The sequence below is a fragment of the Callospermophilus lateralis genome, chromosome 7 (genome assembly GCF_048772815.1).
Source record: "Callospermophilus lateralis isolate mCalLat2 chromosome 7, mCalLat2.hap1, whole genome shotgun sequence".
In the NCBI taxonomy this organism is placed as follows: domain Eukaryota; kingdom Metazoa; phylum Chordata; class Mammalia; order Rodentia; family Sciuridae; genus Callospermophilus; species Callospermophilus lateralis.
The window spans coordinates 62168574-62191385 of record NC_135311.1 but is presented as its reverse complement, the minus strand read 5'-3'; positions in this window follow the sequence as shown (position 1 = coordinate 62191385).

The window sequence follows — 22812 nt, the reverse complement described above, 5'->3', positions numbered from 1 at the left end:
ATTTCTTTCCTATTCAGAGTATTTCTAAATAGTACAATATTTCTGACTTTTAAAAGCATCTCATGATGTTACTAGCTACAGAATAATGTAAAGTGAGTATGAGTTTTTTTTAAATTATATGCCCATATTGTTATAGGAAGTTCATGAATTTTTCTTTGAATGTAAAGGTCAGTAGTTTTTTACCATATTGCTGAAGTTTGACTTATGATTCATTGACTTAAGTAGCACTCAATTTTGTGTGATTGTTAATAATATTTTCACAAGGATTAATTTTTCCTATATACCAAAAGCAACTAAGAGACACACTGTCATTTACATTTATAAATAATGGATACAAGAATAATGTAATCAATGCTTGATTATCTGGGGTAGAAAGATGTCTTAAACTAAAAATGTTTTGAAATTTAAGAATATATTTTCAATATAACTGATAGAGGTTTCAATATAACTAACACACTTGAAAATTGAAAATATGTAAAGATAACCTACAAATTGGTAAGAAAAATATAATTAATCTAGTTAAAAATGACCAAAATATATGACCAGAAATTTTACAAAGGAAGACAAATGACTATCAAACACAGAAAAGGAATATAACATTATCAATGACAATAAATATAGACCTCATAATGAAATAGCTTCTGAAGGTTTTATTGCCAACAGCTAAGAGACCATGAGAAAGTGCCTGGACACCTCCAAGGAGACTAGACCAAGGGCATCTCACATGTGACCGACACTTGTGGCAACTGATGCTGCTTCTAGGAAGAGAGATGGGTGTGATCCCTGGGCTCACCTCTCATATGCCCTGTGACCAGCAGCCACATTCCCTGCACATATACCAGGTACAGTCCCACACAAGGGAGTTCTGTGCCTAAAGCTCGTAGCAATGAGGTTCAGAGCAGCAAAAACCTGGAGATCTCTCAAAAGTGCATAAGCAGGAGAGTGATCAATGCAACCAGGTACATCCACAGGCTGACTCCAGTCAAAACCAGTGAGCACAGTGGGTGAGTTTAAGGACCACCACTCTTTGATGCCTATTTTTATGTGTCCAGCTGGCAAGGTTATGGTCCCCAGTTGTTTGGTTAAGATTCAGTCCAGATGTGGAAAAATACTTCTTAGCTGTGATTGACATTGACTTTGAATAACATAGGCCATCCTTTATAGTGTAGGTGGGCCTCATCTAATCAGTTGACGGCCTTAAGTGCAAGAACTGAGGTTCCTGAAGCAGAAAGGATTCTTCCCAAGGTAGCAAAATAGAAGACTCATCTGAGTTTTCAACCTGCTAACTTATGGAATTGACTCGAGATTGCAACATCTACTTTTTCCTAAATTTCCGGCCTGCTGACAAGTGCCATGGATTTCTGATTGTCTGCTCCCATAATATGAAACAACACATCAAAACTAATCTCTCTCCCATTCTCTCTCTCCTTATCTCTTCCCAGACTACACAGAATGTAGATACATTCAACAGAATATTTTTGTTAAATTAAAGGATCACTTATATGCTATACATTTATATGCATTTGTACACACAAACAAACACATACACATACACATATAATGTTAGGAATACTAGCCGCTTCCATAAAACTTCAAAGAATGTGAGAGAATAAGGACTCCTAAAGGTGGAAGGAGGCAGGGGAAAGCGTATACTTTCATGAAAGTTGTTACACTTGAATTTTCAAGGTAGGTTTATGAGAAATAACTAAAAACTTAATAAAAGCAGGCCAGTATGGACAATGTAAGTGTGTTATCAATGTGAGTTATGGGCAATTGAATCTTTGCCATCTGAGATCTTTTGAAACATGAGAAAATTAGTAATCAATGTTTCAATGATGTGCATGGATTTCTGGTGGCAGTGGAAGAGGAAAACAAAGGCCACATGCTGAGGGGAGGCACTTTCCCACACCTGTGCTCATTTTTCAGTCATCTGACCAGCAAACAGAACTGTGGAATCTTGGCTGTCCCTGGAGTCACCTGGGAAGTTCTTAGTGCCTGGATCTCACCCCCAGACATCCACATTTATTGGCTTTAGAATGAGTTTAGGAAAGGACATATCTGAAGGCTCACCCAGGGGTTCTCAGTGCAGGTCTGGGACTCCGTGCGGGACAGGATGCTCTCAGGCTGCAGGTGTCTGAGCTCTGATTTAAAGTTAGTTTCAAGCAGGTGAAGAGCACAACCAGATCTGCTTTGTACAAAGAGTACAGGGCAGAGGGTAGAGGACAGATGAGCAAGAGGACAGACTGGCAGTCGCAAGGCAGTTTGATGCCCTTCTTGGTGGCTTTGGAGAAAGGTGAGGCATTTGGAAGCAAATGTGCTGACTGTGATGTGTGGAGACCAAGAGGGGAAGATGCTCAGTGGTGTATGGTGGGACCCAGGATTTCAAGCTGGTGATTAGGTAGGTTGTGATAAGTAGTGATGGTGAGCAGACTGGAACCCCTGGTGCTTTGATGTGCCAGCTTTGCAGAGCCTGGGAACCCTTTGCTGCAGAAAAATCTTTGTTAATCATTGGATGGCTTGAGAGAAGGTTAAAAGGTGACATATTCCTGTAATCCCATCAGCTCAGGAGGTTGAGGCAGAAGGATCCTGAGTTCAAAGCCAACCTCAGCAAAAGTGAGATGCTAAGCAACTCAGTGAGATCCTGTCTCTAAATAAAATACAAAAAAGGACAGGAATGTGGCTCAGTGGTTGAGTGACCCTGATTTCAATCCCTGGTACCCTTACTCCAATTTTTTTTTTTTTTTACAATAAAAGCAATGGGTGATCTGTGCCTTTTCTCCCAGAGGACTGTTCAGGAAACTTTGCTTCTCATTCTCTGGTTCCTTGTGCCATGTCTGTTGGTGGCACAGCTTTTCTAGAGAGCAGGATTGATGGTTACTATGGAACCCACAGACTTCTCATGAGTTGTTCCATGGGGCCAGTTGCACTCACCTCTGTCTTCAGGTTTCCAAAATGCTGGTATAGTCCCATGAACATCTTCTTGGTTTTATTTTATCTGTTTTTAAACAAAAAGTGAGGATCTATTGAATTTCACCTAAAGTAATTAGCAAATAACATTTTTCCCCTTAGTTCACAGTGTCACAGCAAACCATCTAAAAGGTATTCATGAGCAGAGTAATGTTAATATTAATAAACCTAATGATGATTTAAAAGCAAATTGAAAATTTAATCTTTCATTAATTCATGACATAGTTATAGAAAGCCTAGTTATTATGACTTCAATAAAAGTTCTTTTGGAGATTATCACACTTTATTTGGAAAGAAACAGAAGGGCAAAAGTTTCTAAATCTAACTTGCAGCTCAAATCTTCCAATTCCTCCTCCTTTTCTGGAGGCAGGGTGAGGTTAAAGACTTCCTTTCACTCTTTTCTGCTTTCTTGTTATGGACTTCTCATCTCCTCCTGGCTGATGATTTATTTGAGTTTCTTAGGATGGAGGAGACATAATCCAGGGAGTGGGAAACAACCTTCAAGAGCTGCAGCTTGACTAGACAGCACTGGACAGGTACCCAGGTGAAGAGCTGCAAGTGCTGGGTCAGGGGGCCCCCCGTAGCCCCAGACACAAATGTTTGCAAATTAAGCTCAGAAATACATCAGGAGTTTTTAAGGGAGTAAAAGCATCTCTGGTTTGTGAGATCACATGAGGAGAAGATGGTTGCCTGGGCCGCTGCTCTGTCAGGTCACTGGCTCTGGAATAGAGCTCAGAACAGAAAAGGTCAGAGCCCAGTCAGAGGTTGCCCTGCCTCTCGCCTCCCTGTAACTGTGCTTCGGCAGCCTGCACCTTCTGATGGACTCAGCGCCAGTATCTGCAGCTGCTCAGTCTGCCAGAAGAGCTGTGTGAAGACAGGCCTGTCGGGAGGTGTCAGGAGTAGTAGGGATGAGAGCCTGGGCCTGGCTCCAGCACAGGAGTGAGTCTGAGCCGCACCAGGTTGTAGAGACGGCTGCATGGCAGCCTGGCAAAACTCAACTGTCCTGACCTCTGAAGGTAAGGAGAAGCCCACATTGCTTTTGGGAGCATGCTACATACCACTTTTAAATATGTTTATAAGGAACTGGCTTCAGAGTTATCACCAGGCACTGCTCACGGAGTTCGGTGAGAGGCCAGCACATGTTTCCAGAAGGTAAGACAGAGATACCCAATGAGGTCCGACCCCTCACACAGCATCCTCCTCACCCTCTCTCCTGTACAATAAAAGGTGTGAAGGTCATTACACCTCTCAGCACTGGGCTGGGGACACATGGGTGACTGGGTACCCTGCTTCAATTCTGGCTGATGGCATGACTTTAACAGTGCATGTCTGGAATGTTAGAGCGGCATTTATGATCATTAGAAATAATCAAGTCCAGACCAAGGAAAAAGGTCTAAGAGAATGTTCAATAATTTATAGCTAAATGACTTTGGGACCTCAAGGTAGAATATCCAGGTGGTTCTTAAAGGACTCATAAATACTCAATTTAAAGGGGAAATATTAACATGGAGGTTTATGATCAGAGCATTGAAATTACATTGATCATCTCTACTCTGGCTCTAAAAATAAAAATGGAAGAATAATCCAGCTACCTAAGCAAGAAGGCTGCAAGCCATGTCTTGCATGGTAAAGTAACATCTGCCATTGGCACAGCTCAGGGACCTTGCTCCAGGAGACCTTCCTGGAAACGCCCCCAAGGACTCTCAATCGACCCAGCCTCTAGCCCCAACTCTGCCTGTCAGGGGTGAGTGTGTGCATCATTTGCTGTTATATTCTGTTTCTTTGAGGCAGAGAGGACACATATCAGAGTGAGAGAGGTTGATGGAGACAACTTCTCAGGAAGAGATCTGCCCATGAGCTGGAATGGGACCTTCCAAAGTTCTGGTTGTCCTGGGGCTGGCATGGAGAATGCAAAACAAGAGGTGATCTGAGGGTCTTTGGTGAGGGTTTATAGTACAGAGGGGTGGACCACAATGAGAAGCGGAGAAGTGTGAGGCCTTCCTAGGGAAGCAGAGTGCCCAGGCCTCTCCTTAGATACCTGCAGCTAGCTCCTAATAGGGTTAAGGAATACCAAGCTGGTTCTGACACCTCCTAGAATGGAAATGACAGAAAAACTCACAATTCCTGCCCTACCTAACTTAGGATCTGTTGGAAAAATGCAGTAAGATCAGCTTTTACTGGGAAGAGATGAATTCTAGATAGGGCAGAGGGGTGGGAGGGAAAGGGAAGGGGCAAGGGATTAACAAGGATGGGGAATGTGATGGACATCATTACCCAAAGTACATGTATGAAGACATGAATTGGTGTCAACATGCTTTATATACAACCAGAGATATGAAAAATTATGCTGTATATGTATAATAAGAATTGCAATGCATTCCACTGTCATTTATTTTTTAAAAAGTCAATAAAAATAAATTTTAAAAAATGAGAAGCTAAAAAGGAGATTAATAATAATAAAATAAAATAAAATAAATAATTATAATAATTTCCCTGAAAAAAAAAAGATCATCCTGGAAACTAAAAAGTGCAGTCCAAATGCAAGCTCCACAAAACACACATGAATGTTGATTAATTATTTCCTGAATGGACAAAGCCAACAAATGGGTGGTGGTGCAGAGGAGAGAAAAATCACTTCCCAGCAACTAAAAAGAACGAATCACTGCCTCTCCTAAGACATTCACTGGCCATATTGGGTGGATTGGTACATTAGTTAAGAATACAGCCTGGGGCTCTCACTTGACTTCACACTCAGCTTTCTTACTCTCTGTGCCTCAGTTTCCTCATCTACAAAATAAGGCGATTGTGATATTTCCTATTGAAGATTTTCTGTCATGATCCGAGGATGTAAAATGCTCCATAAAAGAAACACTGAAAGGAAAAACAGGGCTAGAAAAAGAACCTAGAGGTGGAGTTATTGTTTTAGACAGGGCTTCCAAGGTCAGGAGACTGAACAATGCCTCAGGGAAAGATCTACACAGGGAGCTCAAGAATTGAACCCCAAGGCAAACTGACTTAGGAGGTTAGGAAAATAGCAAAGAAGTTGCCTTTTACCTAAGATTGCACAGTCAATTGGGTTGGAAAGAAGCAGGACAAGAGTCCGTGCCATTGTGCTGAGCATACTCCTTTGCAAAATGCTTGAGCCTCAGTGGGTGTGGGGCGCCATCAGCCTTCCCCCTCTTCACATGCAGGAAGGCGGCCTTGCCCAGCTTCAGGCACTGCCAGGCAGACAGTGCCTCCATCCTCTTCTTCTGGGTCTCTATGGCCCTGTGCTTCTCCTCCAGCGTCATGTGCAGCTGCACCAGCTCAGATGCCAGGAGGCTGGCAGGATCCCAGCTATGCCTACCTGGGCTCTGCTCTTTCTTCTTCCACAGTGTCAGAGGGGCTGGGCAGCTTTCCCATGCATCTGGTGTGGTCTTCTGGGAGCTGCTGGTACTGGACTTGGTTTCACAGCTGTTGCGCCTCTGGAGCTTCCTCTCAGCAAAACTGAGAGGAAATTCAGAGCTGACAGCCCATGATCCACAACCACCCTCATCTGCCACTGGCCCTGGTTCCACCCCTATGAGCGCTGCACAGTGCCTGGTCTCTGGGGGACTTGGCAGTGCATGGCGAGGAGGGGCTTCTGTGGCCAGGGTTTTCTTGGAGGTGGCTTGATAGGGCAACCAAGGGCAGTGAGTGGGGGATGGAGGCAGCGAGCTCTGGCCCTCTCTTGCCATGCATTTGGCGGGAGTCTGAGTCCTGGACCCTGGAGGAAGCATGGGGATGAGTGACGGATGGCGGTGGTCGCTCTGGTGCTGCACTGGGCTGGGGACTGCAGAGATGGCTGCTGACCAATTGCCATCCAGGGTCAGAGCGGCCACAGTGGCACGCGGTGGTCCTGGAGGGGAGGCAGCTGCAGGCGGGGCGGGGTCTTCCGCGAGGATGGAACATTGAGATGGGCGCCCAGGAGAGGTAGACGTCAGGAGTGGGCACTATGGGAACCGGAACACTGTGGTACTTGGTGATCAGTTAGCAGTTGGAGCAGGATAAGGATGCTGAGGCAGCTGAGGACCACAGCGATACTCACCATACTCACGGGTTAACTTGACTTTTCCTTCTTGCTTTTCGGGTCCTCACAATAGTCTTTCCCTCTGGGATCTTTTTGTAAGTGTGGGTACATTTCCTGAAATTTCATTCTGATGAGTACCTCGGTAAAGAAACTAACAAGTGCTGTTCCCTTTTTACTTTTTCTTTACACACTTCACCTCATCTAGGCCTTTGTTGATGACTACTTTGAGCAGGGAAGGGGGCCTGAATCAGAGTGCTTCACAGCTGACAGCCTGTGATCATCAACCGCCCTCATCTGCTGCTGGCCCTGGTTCCACCCCCATGAGCGCTGCACAGTGCCTGGTCTCTGGGGGACTTGGCAGTGCATGGCGGGGAAGGGCTTCTGTGGCCAGGGTTTTCTTGGAGGTGGCTTGATAGGGCAACCAAGGGCAATGCGTGGGGGATGGAGGCAGCTAGCTCTGGCCCTCTCTTGCCATGCATTTGGCGGGAGTCTGAGTCCTGGACACGGGAGGAAGCAGGGGGATGAGTGTGGGATGGAGGTGGTCGCTCTGGCGCTGCACTGGGCTGGGGACTGCAGAGATGGCTGCTGACCAATTGCCATCCAGGGTCAGAGCTGCCACAGCATAGCGCAGTGGTCCGGGAGGTGTGGCAGCTGCGGAAGGGGCGGGGCCTGAATCACAGTGCTTCACAGCTGACAGCCTGTGATCATCAACCGCCCTCATCTGCTGCTGGCCCTGGTTCCACCCTCATGTGCGCTGCACAGTGCCTGGTCTATGGGGGACTTGGCAGTGCATGGTCGGGAGCGGCTTCTGTGGCCAGGGTTTTCTTGGAGGTGGCTTGATAGGGCAACCAAGGGCAAAGCGTGGGGGATGGAGGCAGCGAGCTCTGGCCCTCTCTTGCCAAGCATTTGGCGGGAGTCTGAGTCCTGGACACTGGAGGAAGCACGGGGATGAGTGTGGGATGGAGGTGGTCGCTCTGGCGTTGCGCGGTGGTCCAGGAGGTGTGGCAGCTGCGGACGGGGCGGGGCCTGAATCAGAGTGCTTCACAGCTGACAGCCAGTGATCCACAACTCCCTCATCTGCTTCTGGCCCTGGTTCCACCCCCATGAGCGCTGCACAGTGCCTGGTTTCTGGGGGACTTGGCAGTGCATGGCGGGGGGGGGGGGGGGCTTCTGTGGCCAGGGTTTTCCTGGACGTGGCTTGATAGGGCAAGAAGGGCAATGCGTGGGGGATGGAGGCAGCGAGCTCTGGCCCTCTCTTGCCAAGCATTTGGCGGGAGTCTGAGTCCTGGACACTGGAGGAAGCACGGGGATGAGTGTGGGATGGAGATGGTCGCTCTGGGGTTGCACGGTGGTCCAGGAGGTGTGGCAGCTGCAGACGGGGCGGGGCCTGAATCAGAGTGCTTCATAGCTGACAGCCAGTGATCCACAACCGCCCTCATCTGCTTCTGGCCCTGGTTCCACCCCCATGAGCGCTGCACAGTGCCTGGTTTCTGGGGGACTTGGCAGTGCATGGCGGGGAGGGGCTTCTGTGGCCAGGGTTTTCGTGGAGGTGGCTTGATAGGGCAACCAAGGGCAGTGCGTGGGGGATGGAGGCAGCGAGCTCTGGCCCTCTCTTGCCAAGCATTTGGCGGGATTCTGAGTCCTGGACACTGGAGGAAGCACGGGGATGAGTGTGGGATGGAGGTGGTCGCTCTGGCGTCGCGGGGTGGACCGAGAGGTGTGGCAGCTGTGGGCGGGGCGGGCCCTGAATCAGAGTGCTTCACAGCTGACAGCCTGTGATCATCAACCGCCCTCATCTGCTGCTGGCCCTGGTTCCACCCTCATGTGCGCTGCACAGTGCCTGGTCTATGGGGGACTTGGCAGTGCATGGTCGGGAGCGGCTTCTGTGGCCAGGGTTTTCTTGGAGGTGGCTTGAAAGGGCAACCAAGGGCAATGCGTGGGGGATGGAGGCAGCGAGCTCTGGCCCTCTCTTGCCAAGCATTTGGCGGGAGTCTGAGTCCTGGACACTGGAGGAAGCACGGGGATGAGTGTGGGATGGAGGTGGTCGCTCTGGCGTTGTGCAGTGTTCCGGGAGGTGTGGCAGCTGCGGACGGGGCGGGGCCTGAATCAGAGTGCTTCACAGCTGACAGCCAGTGATCCACAACCGCCCTCATCTGCTTCTGGCCCTGGTTACACCCCCATGAGCGCTGCACAGTGCCTGGTTTCTGGGGGACTTGGCAGTGCATGGCGGGGAGGGGCTTCTGTGGCCAGTGTTTTCCTGGACGTGGCTTGATAGGGCAAGAAGGGCAATGCGTGGGGGATGGAGGCAGCGAGCTCTGGCCCTCTCTTGCCAAGCATTTGGCGGGAGTCTGAGTCCTGGACACTGGAGGAAGCACGGGGATGAATGTTTGATGGAGGTGGTCGCTCTGGGGTTGCGCGGTGGTCCAGGAGGTGTGGCAGCTGCGGACGGGGCGGGGCCTGAATCAGAGTGCTTCACAGCTGACAGCCAGTGATCCACAACCGCCCTCATCTGCTTCTGGCCCTGGTTACACCCCCATGAGCGCTGCACAGTGCCTGGTTTCTGGGGGACTTGGCAGTGCATGGCGGGGAGGGGCTTCTGTTGCCGGGGTTTTCGTGGAGGTGGCTTGATAGGGCAACCAAGGGCAGTGCGTGGTGGATGGAGGCAGCGAGCTCTGGCCCTCTCTTGCCAAGCATTTGGGGTGAGTCTGAGTCCTGGACACTGGAGGAAGCACGGGGATGAGTGTGGGATGGAGGTGGTCGCTCTGGCGTTGTGCAGTGTTCCGGGAGGTGTGGCAGCTGCGGACGGGGCGGGGCCTGAATCAGAGTGCTTCACAGCTGACAGCCAGTGATCCACAACCGCCCTCATCTGCTTCTGGCCCTGGTTACACCCCCATGAGCACTGCACAGTGCCTGGTTTCTGGGGGACTTGGCAGTGCATGGCGGGGAGGGGCTTCTGTGGCCAGGGTTTTCCTGGACGTGGCTTGATAGGGCAAGAAGGGCAATGCGTGGGGGATGGAGGCAGCGAGCTCTGGCCCTCTCTTACCAAGCATTTGGCGGGAGTCTGAGTCCTGGACACTGGAGGAAGCACGGGGATGAATGTTTGATGGAGGTGGTCGCTCTGGGGTTGCGCGGTGGTCCAGGAGGTGTGGCAGCTGCGGACGGGGCGGGGCCTGAATCAGAGTGCTTCACAGCTGACAGCCAGTGATCCACAACCGCCCTCATCTGCTTCTGGCCCTGGTTACACCCCCATGAGCGCTGCACAGTGCCTGGTTTCTGGGGGACTTGGCAGTGCATGGCGGGGAGGGGCTTCTGTGGCCAGGGTTTTCCTGAACGTGGCTTGATAGGGCAAGAAGGGCAATGCGTGGGGGATGGAGGCAGCGAGCTCTGGCCCTCTCTTGCCAAGCATTTGGCGGGAGTCTGAGTCCTGGACACTGGAGGAAGCACGGGGATGAGTGTGGGATGGAGATGGTCGCTCTGGGGTTGCGCGGTGGTCCAGGAGGTGTGGCAGCTGCGGACGGGGCGGGGCCTGAATCAGAGTGCTTCACAGCTGACAGCCAGTGATCCACAACCGCCCTCATCTGCTTCTGGCCCTGGTTACACCCCCATGAGCGCTGCACAGTGCCTGGTTTCTGGGGGACTTGGCAGTGCATGGCGGGGAGGGGCTTCTGTGGCCAGGGTTTTCGTGGAGGTGGCTTGATAGGGCAACCAAGGGCAGTGCGTGGGGGATGGAGGCAGCGAGCTCTGGCCCTCTCTTGCCAAGCATTTGGCGGGAGTCTGAGTCCTGGACACTGGAGGAAGCACGGGGATGAGTGTGGGATGGAGGTGGTCGCTCTGGCGTCGCGCGGTGGAACGAGAGGTGTGGCAGCTGTGGGCGGGGCGGGCCCTGAATCAGAGTGCTTCACAGCTGACAGCCTGTGATCATCAACCGCCCTCATCTGCTGCTGGCCCTGGTTCCACCCTCATGTGCGCTGCACAGTGCCTGGTCTATGGGGGACTTGGCAGTGCATGGTCGGGAGCGGCTTCTGTGGCCAGGGTTTTCTTGGAGGTGGCTTGATAGGGCAACCAAGGGCAATGCGTGGGGGATGGAGGCAGCGAGCTCTGGCCCTCTCTTGCCAAGCATTTGGCGGGAGTCTGAGTCCTGGACACTGGAGGAAGCACGGGGATGAGTGTGGGATGGAGGTGGTCGCTCTGGCTTTGTGCAGTGTTCCGGGAGGTGTGGCAGCTGCGGACGGGGCGGGGCCTGAATCAGAGTGCTTCACAGCTGACAGCCAGTGATCCACAACCGCCCTCATCTGCTTCTGGCCCTGGTTACACCCCCATGAGCGCTGCACAGTGCCTGGTTTCTGGGGGACTTGGCAGTGCATGGCGGGGAGGGGCTTCTGTGGCCAGGGTTTTCGTGGAGGTGGCTTGATAGGGCAACCAAGGGCAGTGCGTGGTGGATGGAGGCAGCGAGCTCTGGCCCTCTCTTGCCAAGCATTTGGGGTGAGTCTGAGTCCTGGACACTGGAGGAAGCACGGGGATGAGTGTGGGATGGAGGTGGTCGCTCTGGCGTTGTGCAGTGTTCCGGGAGGTGTGGCAGCTGCGGACGGGGCGGGGCCTGAATCAGAGTGCTTCACAGCTGACAGCCAGTGATCCACAACCGCCCTCATCTGCTTCTGGCCCTGGTTACACCCCCATGAGCACTGCACAGTGCCTGGTTTCTGGGGGACTTGGCAGTGCATGGCGGGGAGGGGCTTCTGTGGCCAGGGTTTTCCTGGACGTGGCTTGATAGGGCAAGAAGGGCAATGCGTGGGGGATGGAGGCAGCGAGCTCTGGCCCTCTCTTGCCAAGCATTTGGCGGGAGTCTGAGTCCTGGACACTGGAGGAAGCACGGGGATGAATGTTTGATGGAGGTGGTCGCTCTGGGGTTGCGCGGTGGTCCAGGAGGTGTGGCAGCTGCGGACGGGGCGGGGCCTGAATCAGAGTGCTTCACAGCTGACAGCCAGTGATCCACAACCGCCCTCATCTGCTTCTGGCCCTGGTTACACCCCCATGAGCGCTGCACAGTGCCTGGTTTCTGGGGGACTTGGCAGTGCATGGCGGGGAGGGGCTTCTGTGGCCAGGGTTTTCTTGGAGGTGGCTTGATAGGGCAACCAAGGGCAGTGCGTGGGGGATGGAGGCAGCGAGCTCTGGCCCTCTCTTGCCAAGCATTTGGCGGGAGTCTGAGTCCTGGACACTGGAGGAAGCACGGGGATGAGTGTGGGATGGAGGTGGTCGCTCTGGCGTTGCGCAGTGTTCCGGGAGGTGTGGCAGCTGCGGACGGGGCGGGGCCTGAATCAGAGTGCTTCACAGCTGTCAGCCAGTGATCCACAACCGCCCTCATCTGCTTCTGGCCCTGGTTACACCCCCATGAGCACTGCACAGTGCCTGGTTTCTGGGGGACTTGGCAGTGCATGGCGGGGAGAGGCTTCTGTGGCCAGGGTTTTCGTGGAGGTGGCTTGATAGGGCAACCAAGGGCAATGCGTGGGGGATGGAGGCAGCGAGCTCTGGCCCTCTCTTGCCAAGCATTTGGCGGGAGTCTGAGTCCTGGACACCGGAGGAAGCACTGGGATGAGTGTGGGATGGAGGTGGTCGCTCTGGCGTCCCGCAGTGGTCAGGGTGGTGTGGCAGCTGTGGGCGGGGCGGCGCCTGAATCAGAATGCTTCACAGCTGTCAGCCAGTGATCCACAACCGCCCTCATCTGCTGCTGGCCCTGGTTTCACCCCCATGAGCGCTGCACAGTGCCTGGTCTCTGGGGGACTTGGCAGTGCATGGCGGGGAGGGGCTTCTGTGGCCAGGGTGATCCTGGAGGTGGCTTGATAGAGTATCCAAGGGCAATGCGTGGGGGATGGAGGCAGGGAGCTCTGGCACTCTCTTGCCATGCATTTGGCGGGAGTCTGAGTCCTGGACTCTGGAGGAATCACGGGGATGAGTGTGGGATGGAGATGGTCGGTCTGGCGCTGCACTGGGCTGGGGACTGCAGAGATGGCTGCTGACCAATTGCCATCCAGGGTCAGAGCGGCCACAGTCTCATGCGGTGGTCCTGGAGGGGAGGCAGCTGCAGGCTGGGCGAGGTCTTCCGCGAGGATGGAACATTGAGATGGGCGCCTAGGAGAGGAAGAGGTCAGGAGTGTGCACTATGGGAACCGGAACACTGTGGTCCTTGGTGATCAGTTAGCAGTTGGAGCAGGATAAGGACGCTGAGGCAGCTGAGGACCACAGAGATACTCACCATACTCACTGGTTAACTTGACTTTTCCTTCTTGCTTTTCGGGTCCTCACAATATTCTTTCCCTCTGGGATCTTTTTGTAAGTGTGGGTACATTTCCTGAAATTTCATTCTGATGAGTACCTCGGTAAAGAAACTAACAAGTGCTGTTCCCTTTTTACTTTTTCTTTACACACTTCACCTCATCTAGGCCTTTGTTGATGACTACTTTGAGCAGAGAAGGAGGCCTGAATCAGAGTGCTTCACAGCTGACAGCCTGTGATCATCAACCGCCCTCATCTGCTGCTGGCCCTGGTTCCACCCCTATGAGCTCTGCACAGTGCCTGGTCTCTGGGGGACTTGGCAGTGCATGGCGGGGAAGGGCTTCTGTGGCCAGGGTTTTCTTGGAGGTGGCTTGATAGGGCAACCAAGGGCAATGCGTGGGGGATGGAGGCAGCTAGCTCTGGCCCTCTCGCCATGCATTTGGCGGGAGTCTGAGTCCTGGACACTGGAGGAAGCAGGGGGATGAGTGTGGGATGGAGGTGGTCGCTCTGGCGCTGCACTGGGCTGGGGACTGCAGAGATGGCTGCTGACCAATTGCCATCCAGGGTCAGAGAGGCCACAGCATAGCGCGGTGGTCCGGGAGGTGTGGCAGCTGCGGAAGGGGCGGCGCCTGAATCAGAGTGCTTCACAGCTGACAGCCTGTGATCATCAACCGCCCTCATCTGCTGCTGGCCCTGGTTCCACCCACATTAGCGCTGCACAGTGCCTGGTATGGGGGGACTTGGCAGTGCATGGCGGGGAGGGGCTTCTGTGGCCAGGGTTTTCGTGGAGGTGGCTTGATAGGGCAACCAAGGGCAATGCGTGGGGGATGGAGGCAGCGAGCTCTGGCCCTCTCTTGCCAAGCATTTGGCGGGAGTCTGAGTCCTGGACACTGGAGGAAGCACGGGGATGAATGTGAGATGGAGGTGGTTGCTCTGGGGTTGCGCAGTGTTCCGGGAGGTGTGGCAGCTGCGGACGGGGCGGGGCCTGAATCAGAGTGCTTCACAGCTGACAGCCAGTGATCCACAACCGCCCTCATCTGCTTCTGGCCCTGGTTACACCCCCATGAGCGCTGCACAGTGCCTGGTTTCTGGGGGACTTGGCAGTGCATGGCGGGGAGGGGCTTCTGTGGCCAGGGTTTTCCTGGACGTGGCTTGATAGGGCAAGAAGGGCAATGCGTGGGGGATGGAGGCAGCGAGCTCTGGCCCTCTCTTGCCAAGCATTTGGCGGGAGTCTGAGTCCTGGATACTGGAGGAAGCACGGGGATGAGTGTGGGATGGAGGTGGTCGCTCTGGCGTTGCGAGGTGGTCCGAGAGGTGTGGCAGCTGTGGGCGGGGCGGGGCCTGAATCAGAGTGCTTCACAGCTGACAGCCTGTGATCATCAACCGCCCTCATCTGCTGCTGGCCCTGGTTCCACCCTCATGTGCGCTGCACAGTGCCTGGTCTATGGGGGACTTGGCAGTGCATGGTCGGGAGCGGCTTCTGTGGCCAGGGTTTTCTTGGAGGTGGCTTGATAGGGCAACCAAGGGCAATGCGTGGGGGATGGAGGCAGCGAGCTCTGGCCCTCTCTTGCCAAGCATTTGGCGGGAGTCTGAGTCCTGGACACTGGAGGAAGCACAGGGATGAGTGTGGGATGGAGGTGGTCGCTCTGGCATTGCGCAGTGTTCCGGGAGGTGTGGCAGCTGCGGACGGGGCGGGGCCTGAATCAGAGTGCTTCACAGCTGTCAGCCAGTGATCCACAACCGCCCTCATCTGCTTCTGGCCCTGGTTACACCCCCATGAGCACTGCACAGTGCCTGGTTTCTGGGGGACTTGGCAGTGCATGGCGGGAAGAGGCTTCTGTGGCCAGGGTTTTCGTGGAGGTGGCTTGATAGGGCAACCAAGGGCAATGCGTGGGGGATGGAGGCAGCGAGCTCTGGCCATCTCTTGCCAAGCATTTGGCGGGAGTCTGAGTCCTGGACACCGGAGGAAGCACTGGGATGAGTGTGGGATGGAGGTGGTCGCTCTGGCGTCCCGCAGTGGTCAGGGTGGTGTGGCAGCTGTGGGCGGGGCGGCGCCTGAATCAGAGTGCTTCACAGCTGACAGCCTGTGATCCACAACCGCCCTCATCTGCTGCTTGCCCTGGTTTCACCCCCATGAGCGCTGCACAGTGCCTGTTCTCTGGGGGACTTGGCAGTGCATGGCGGGGAGGGGCTTCTGTGGCCAGGGTGGTCCTGGAGGTGGCTTGATAGAGTATCCACGGGCAATGCGTGGGGTATGGAGGCAGGGAGCTCTGGCACTCTCTTGCCATGCATTTGGCGGGAGTCTGAGTCCTGGACTCTGGAGGAATCACGGGGATGAGTGTGGGATGGAGATGGTCGCTCTGGCGCTGCACTGGGCTGGGGACTGCAGAGATGGCTGCTGACCAATTGCCATCCAGGGTCAGAGCTGCCACAGTCTCATGCGGTGGTCCTGGAGGGGAGGCAGCTGCAGGCGGGGCGGGGTCTTCCGCGAGGATGGAACATTGAGATGGGCGCCCAGGAGAGGAAGAGGTCAGGAGTGTGCACTATGGGAACCGGAACACTGTGGTCCTTGGTGATCAGTTAGCAGTTGGAGCAGGATAAGGACGCTGAGGCAGCTGAGGACCACAGCGATACTCACCATACTCACGGGTTAACTTGACTTTTCCTTCTTGCTTTTCGGGTCCTCACAATATTCTTTCCCTCTGGGATCTTTTTGTAAGTGTGGGTACATTTCCTGAAATTTCATTCTGATGAGTACCTCGGTAAAGAAACTAACAAGTGCTGTTCCCTTTTTACTTTTTCTTTACACACTTCACCTCATCTAGGCCTTTGTTGATGACTACTTTGAGCAGGGAAGGGGGCCTGAATCAGAGTGCTTCACAGCTGACAGCCTGTGATCATCAACCGCCCTCATCTGCTGCTGGCCCTGGTTCCACCCCCATGAGCTCTGCACAGTGCCTGGGCTCTGGGGGACTTGGCAGTGCATGGCGGGGAAGGGCTTCTGTGCCAGGGTTTTCTTGGAGGTGGCTTGATAGGGCAACCAAGGGCAATGCGTGGGGGATGGAGGCAGCGAGCTCTGGCCCTCTCGCCATGCATTTGGCGGGAGTCTGAGTCCTGGACACTGGAGGAAGCAGGGGGATGAGTGTGGGATGGAGGTGGTCGCTCTGGCGCTGCACTGGGCTGGGGACTGCAGAGATGGCTGCTGACCAATTGCCATCCAGGGTAAGAGCGGCCACAGCACAGCGCGGTGGTCCGGGAGGTGTGGCAGCTGCGGACGGGGCGGGGCCTGAATCACAGTGCTTCACAGCTGACAGCCAGTGATCCACAAACGTCCTCATCTGCTGCTGGCCCTGGTTCCACCCACATTAGCGCTGCACAGTGCCTGGTATGGGGGGACTTGGCAGTGCATGGCGGGGAGGGGCTTCTGTGGCCAGGGTTTTCGTGGAGGTGGCTTGATAGGGCAACCAAGGGCAATGCGTGGGAAATGGAGGCAGGGAGCTCTGGCCCTCTCTTGTCATGCATTTGGCGGGAGTCCGAGTCCTGGACACTGGAGGAAGCACGGGGATGAGTGTGGGATGGAGGTGGTCGCTCTGGCCTGGCGCGGTGGTCTGGGAGGTGTGGCAGCTGCGGGCGGGGCGGGGCCTGAATCAGAGTGCTTCACAGCTGACAGCCTGTGATCATCAACCGCCCTCATCTGCTGCTGGCCCTGGTTACACCCCCATGAGCACTCACAGTGCCTGGTTTCTGGGGGACTTGGCAGTGCATGGCGGGGAGGGGCTTCTGTGGCCAGGGTTTTCGTGGAGGTGGCTTGATAGGGCAACCAAGGGCAATGCGTGGTGGATGGAGGCAGCGAGCTCTGGCCCTCTCTTGCCAAGCATTTCGCGGGAGTCTGAGTCCTGGACACTGGAGGAAGCACGGGGATGAGTGTGGGATGGAGGTGGTCGCTCTGGCGCTGCACTGGGCTGGGGACTGCAGAGATGGCTGCTGACCAATTGCCATCCAGGGTCTGAGCGGCCCCAGTGGCATGCGGTGGTCCTGGAGGGGAGGCAGCTGCAGGCGGGGCGGGGTCTCCCGCGAGGATGGAACATTGAGATGGGCGCCCACGAGAGGTAGACGTCAGGAGTGGGCACTATGGGAACCGGAACACTGTGGTCCTTGGTGATCAGTTAGCAGTTGGAGCAGGATAACGACGCTGAGGCAGCTGAGGACCACAGCGATACTCAGGGGTTAACTTGACTTTTCCTTCTTGCTTTTCGGGTCCTCACAATATTCTTTCCCTCTGGGATCTTTTTGTAAGTGTGGGTACATTTCCTGAAATTTCATTCTGATGAGTACCTCGGTAAAGAAACTAACAAGTGTTGTTCCCTTTTTACTTTTTCTTTACACACTTCACCTCATCTAGGCCTTTGTTGATGACTACTTTGAGCAGGGAAGGGGGCCTGAATCAGAGTGCTTCACAGCTGACAGCCTGTGATCATCAACCGCCCTCATCTGCTGCTGGCCCTGGTTCCACCCTCATGTGCGCTGCACAGTGCCTGGTCTATGGGGGACTTGGCAGTGCATGGTCGGGAGCGGCTTCTGTGGCCAGGGTTTTCTTGGAGGTGGCTTGATAGGGCAACCAAGGGCAATGCGTGGGGGATGGAGGCAGCGAGCTCTGGCCCTCTCTTGCCAAGCATTTGGCGGGAGTCTACACTGGAGGAAGCACAGGGATGAGTGTGGGATGGAGGTGGTCGCTCTGGCGTTGCGCGGTGGTCCAGGAGGTGTGGCAGCTGCGGACGGGGCGGGGCCTGAATCAGAGTGCTTCACAGCTGACAGCCAGTGATCCACAACTCCCTCATCTGCTTCTGGCCCTGGTTCCACCCCCATGAGCGCTGCACAGTGCCTGGTTTCTGGGGGACTTGGCAGTGCATGGCGGGGGGGGGGGGCTTCTGTGGCCAGGGTTTTCCTGGACGTGGCTTGATAGGGCAAGAAGGGCAATGCGTGGGGGATGGAGGCAGCGAGCTCTGGCCCTCTCTTGCCAAGCATTTGGCGGGAGTCTGAGTCCTGGACACTGGAGGAAGTACGGGGATGAGTGTGGGATGGAGGTGGTCGCTCTGGCATGGCGCGGTGGTCCAGGAGGTGTGGCAGCTGCGGGCGGGGCGGGGCCTGAATCAGAGTGCTTCATGGCTGACAGCCTGTGATCCACAACCGCCCTCATCTGCTGCTGGCCCTGGTTCCACCCCCATGAGCGCTGCACAGTGCCTGGTTTCTGGGGGACTTGGCAGTGCATGGTGGGGAGCGGCTTCTGTGGCCAGGGTTTTTTTGGAGGTGCCTTGATAGGGCAACCAAGGGCAATGCGTGGGGGATGGAGGCAGCGAGCTCTGGCCCTCTCTTGCCAAGCATTTGGCGGGAGTCTGAGTCCTGGACACTGGAGGAAGCACGGGGATGAATGTGGGATGGAGGTGGTCGCTCTGGGGTTGCCCGGTGGTCCAGGAGGTGTGGCAGCTGCGGACGGGGCGGGGCCTGAATAAGAGTGCTTCACAGCTGACAGCCAGTGATCCACAACCGCCCTCATCTGCTTCTGGCCCTGGTTACACCCCCATGAGCGCTGCACAGTGCCTGGTTTCTGGGGGACTTGGCAGTGCATGGCGGGGAGGGGCTTCTGTGGCCAGGGTTTTCGTAGAGGTGGCTTGATAGGGCAACCAAGGGCAGTGCGTGGCGAATGGAGGCAGCGATCTCTGGCCCTCTCTTGCCAAGCATTTGGCGGGAGTCTGAGTCCTGGACACTGGAGGAAGCACAGGGATGAGTGTGGGATGGAGGTGGTCGCTCTGGCGTCGCGCGGTGGTCCCAGAGGTGTGGCAGCTGTGGGCGGGGCGGGGCCTGAATCAGAGTGCTTCACAGCTGACAGCCTGTGATCCACAACCGCCCTCATCTGCTCCTGGCCCTGGTTCCACCCTCATGTGCGCTGCACAGTGCCTGGTCTATGGGGGACTTGGCAGTGCATGGTCGGGAGCGGCTTCTGTGGCCAGGGTTTTCTTGGAGGTGGCTTGATAGGGCAACCAAGGGCAATGCGTGGGGGATGGAGGCAGCGAGCTCTGGCCCTCTCTTGCCAAGCATTTGGGGTGAGTCTGAGTCCTGGACACTGGAGGAAGCACGGGGATGAGTGTGGGATGGAGTTGGTCGCTCTGGCGTTGCGCAGTGTTCCGGGAGGTGTGGCAGCTGCGGACGGGGCGGGGCCTGAATCAGAGTGCTTCAGAGCTGACAGCCAGTGATCCACAACCGCCCTCATCTGCTTCTGGCCCTGGTTACACCCCCATGAGCGCTGCACAGTGCCTGGTTTCTGGGGGACTTGGCAGTGCATGGCGGGGAGGGGCTTCTGTGGCCAGGGTTTTCGTGGAGGTGGCTTAATAGGGCAAGAAGGACAATGCGTGGGGGATGGAGGCAGCGAGCTCTGGCCCTCTCTTGCCAAGCATTTGGCGGGAGTCTGAGTCCTGGACACTGGAGGAAGCACGGGGATGAATGTTTGATTGAGGTGGTCGCTCTGGGGTTGCGCGGTGGTCCAGGAGGTGTGGCAGCTGCGGACGGGGCGGGGCCTGAATCAGAGTGCTTCACAGCTGACAGCCAGTGATCCACAACCGCCCTCATCTGCTTCTGGCCCTGGTTACAACCCCATGAGCGCTGCACAGTGCCTGGTTTCTGGGGGACTTGGCAGTGCATGGCGGGGAGGGGCTTCTGTGGCCAGGGTTTTCGTGGAGGTGGCTTGATAGGACAACCAAGGGCAGTGCGTGGGGGATGGAGGCAGCGAGCTCTGGCCCTCTCTTGCCAAGCATTTGGCGGGAGTCTGAGTCCTGGACACTGGAGGAAGCACGGGGATGAGTGTGGGATGGAGGTGGTCGCTCTGGCGTCGCGCGGTGGTCCGAGAGGTGTGGCTGCTGTGGGCGGGGCGGGCCCTGAATCAGAGTGCTTCACAGCTGACAGCCTGTGATCATCAACCGCCCTCATCTGCTGCTGGCCCTGGTTCCACCCTCATGTGCGCTGCACAGTGCCTGGTCTATGGGGGACTTGGCAGTGCATGGTCGGGATCGGCTTCTGTGGCCAGGGTTTTCTTGGAGGTGGCTTGATAGGGCAACCAAGGGCAATGCGTGGGGGATGGAGGCAGCGAGCTCTGGCCCTCTCTTGCCAAGCATTTGGCGGGAGTCTGAGTCCTGGACACTGGAGGAAGCACGGGGATGAGTGTGGGATGGAGGTGGTCGCTCTGGCATTGCGCAGTGTTCCGGGAGGTGTGGCAGCTGCGGACGGGGCGGGGCCTGAATCAGAGTGCTTCACAGCTGTCAGCCAGTGATCCACAACCGCCCTCATCTGCTTCTGGCCGTGGTTACACCCCCATGAGCACTGCACAGTGCCTGGTTTCTGGGGGACTTGGCAGTGCATGGCGGGGAGAGGCTTCTGTGGCCAGGGTTTTCGTGGAGGTGGCTTGATAGGGCAACCAAGGGCAATGCGTGGGGGATGGAGGCAGCGAGCTCTGCCCCTCTCTTGCCAAGCATTTGGCGGGAGTCTGAGTCCTGGACACCGGAGGAAGCTCGGGGATGAGTGTGGGATGGAGGTGGTCGCTCTGGCGTCCCGCAGTGGTCAGGGTGGTGTGGCAGCTGTGGGCGGGGCGGCGCCTAAATCAGAGTGCTTCACAGCTGACAGCCTGTGATCCACAACCGCCCTCATCTGCTGCTTGCCCTGGTTTCACCCCCATGAGCGCTGCACAGTGCCTGTTCTCTGGGGGACTTGGCAGTGCATGGCGGGGAGGGGCTTCTGTGGCCAGGGTGGTCCTGGAGGTGGCTTGATAGAGTATCCACGGGCAATGCGTGGGGGATGGAGGCAGGGAGCTCTGGCACTCTCTTGCCATGCATTTGGCGGGAGTCTGAGTCCTGGACTCTGGAGGAATCACGGGGATGAGTGTGGGATGGAGATGGTCGCTCTGGCGCTGCACTGGGCTGGGGACTGCAGAGATGGCTGCTGACCAATTGCCATCCAGGGTCAGAGCTGCCACAGTCTCATGCGGTGGTCCTGGAGGGGAGGCAGCTGCAGGCGGGGCGGGGTCTTCCGCGAGGATGGAACATTGAGATGGGCGCCCAGGAGAGGAAGAGGTCAGGAGTGTGCACTATGGGAACCGGAACACTGTGGTCCTTGGTGATCAGTTAGCAGTTGGAGCAGGATAAGGACGCTGAGGCAGCTGAGGACCACAGCGATACTCACCATACTCACGGGTTAACTTGACTTTTCCTTCTTGCTTTTCGGGTCCTCACAATATTCTTTCCCTCTGGGATCTTTTTGTAAGTGTGGGTACATTTCCTGAAATTTCATTCTGATGAGTACCTCGGTAAAGAAACTAACAAGTGCTGTTCCCTTTTTACTTTTTCTTTACACACTTCACCTCATCTAGGCCTTTGTTGATGACTACTTTGAGCAGGGAAGGGGGCCTGAATCAGAGTGCTTCACAGCTGACAGCCTGTGATCATCAACCGCTCTCATCTGCTGCTGGCCCTGGTTCTACCCCCATGAGCGCTGCACAGTGCCTGGTCTCTGGGGGACTTGGCAGTGCATGGCGGGGAAGGGCTTCTGTGGCCAGGGTTTTCTTGGAGGTGGCTTGATAGGGCAACCAAGGGCAATGCGTGGGGGATGGAGGCAGCTAGCTCTGGCCCTCTCTTGCCATGCATTTGGCGGGAGTCTGAGTCCTGGACACGGGAGGAAGCAGGGGGATGAGTGTGGGTTGGAGGTGGTCGCTCTGGCGCTGCACTGGGCTGGGGACTGCAGAGATGGCTGCTGACCAATTGCCATCCAGGGTCAGAGAGGCCACATAATAGCGCGGTGGTCCGGGAGGTGTGGCAGCTGCGGAAGGGGCGGGGCCTGAATCACAGTGCTTCACAGCTGACAGCCTGTGATCATCAACCGCCCTCATCTGCTGCTGGCCCTGGTTCCACCCTCATGTGCGCTGCACAGTGCCTGGTCTCTGGGGGACTTGGCAGTGCATGGTCGGGAGCGGCTTCTGTGGCCAGGGTTTTCTTGGAGGTGGCTTGATAGGGCAACCAAGGGCAATGCGTGGGGGATGGAGGCAGCGAGCTCTGGCCCTCTCTTGCCAAGCATTTGGCGGGAGTCTGAGTCCTGGACACTGGAGGAAGCATGGGGATGAGTGTGGGATGGAGGTGGTCGCTCTGGCATTGCGCGGTGGTCCGGGAGGTGTGGCTGCTGCGGACGGGGCGGGGCATGAATCAGAGTGCTTCACAGCTGACAGCCAGTGATCCACAACCGCCCTCATCTGCTTCTGGCCCTGGTTCCACCCCCATGAGCGCTGCACAGTGCCTGGTTTCTGGGGGACTTGCCAGTGCATGGCGGGTGGGGGGGGCTTCTGTGGCCAGGGTTTTCCTGGACGTGGCTTGATAGGGCAAGAAGGGCAATGCGTGGGGGATGGAGGCAGCGAGCTCTGGCCCTCTCTTGCCAAGCATTTGGCGGGAGTCTGAGTCCTGGACACTGGAGGAAGCACGGGGATGAATGTGGGA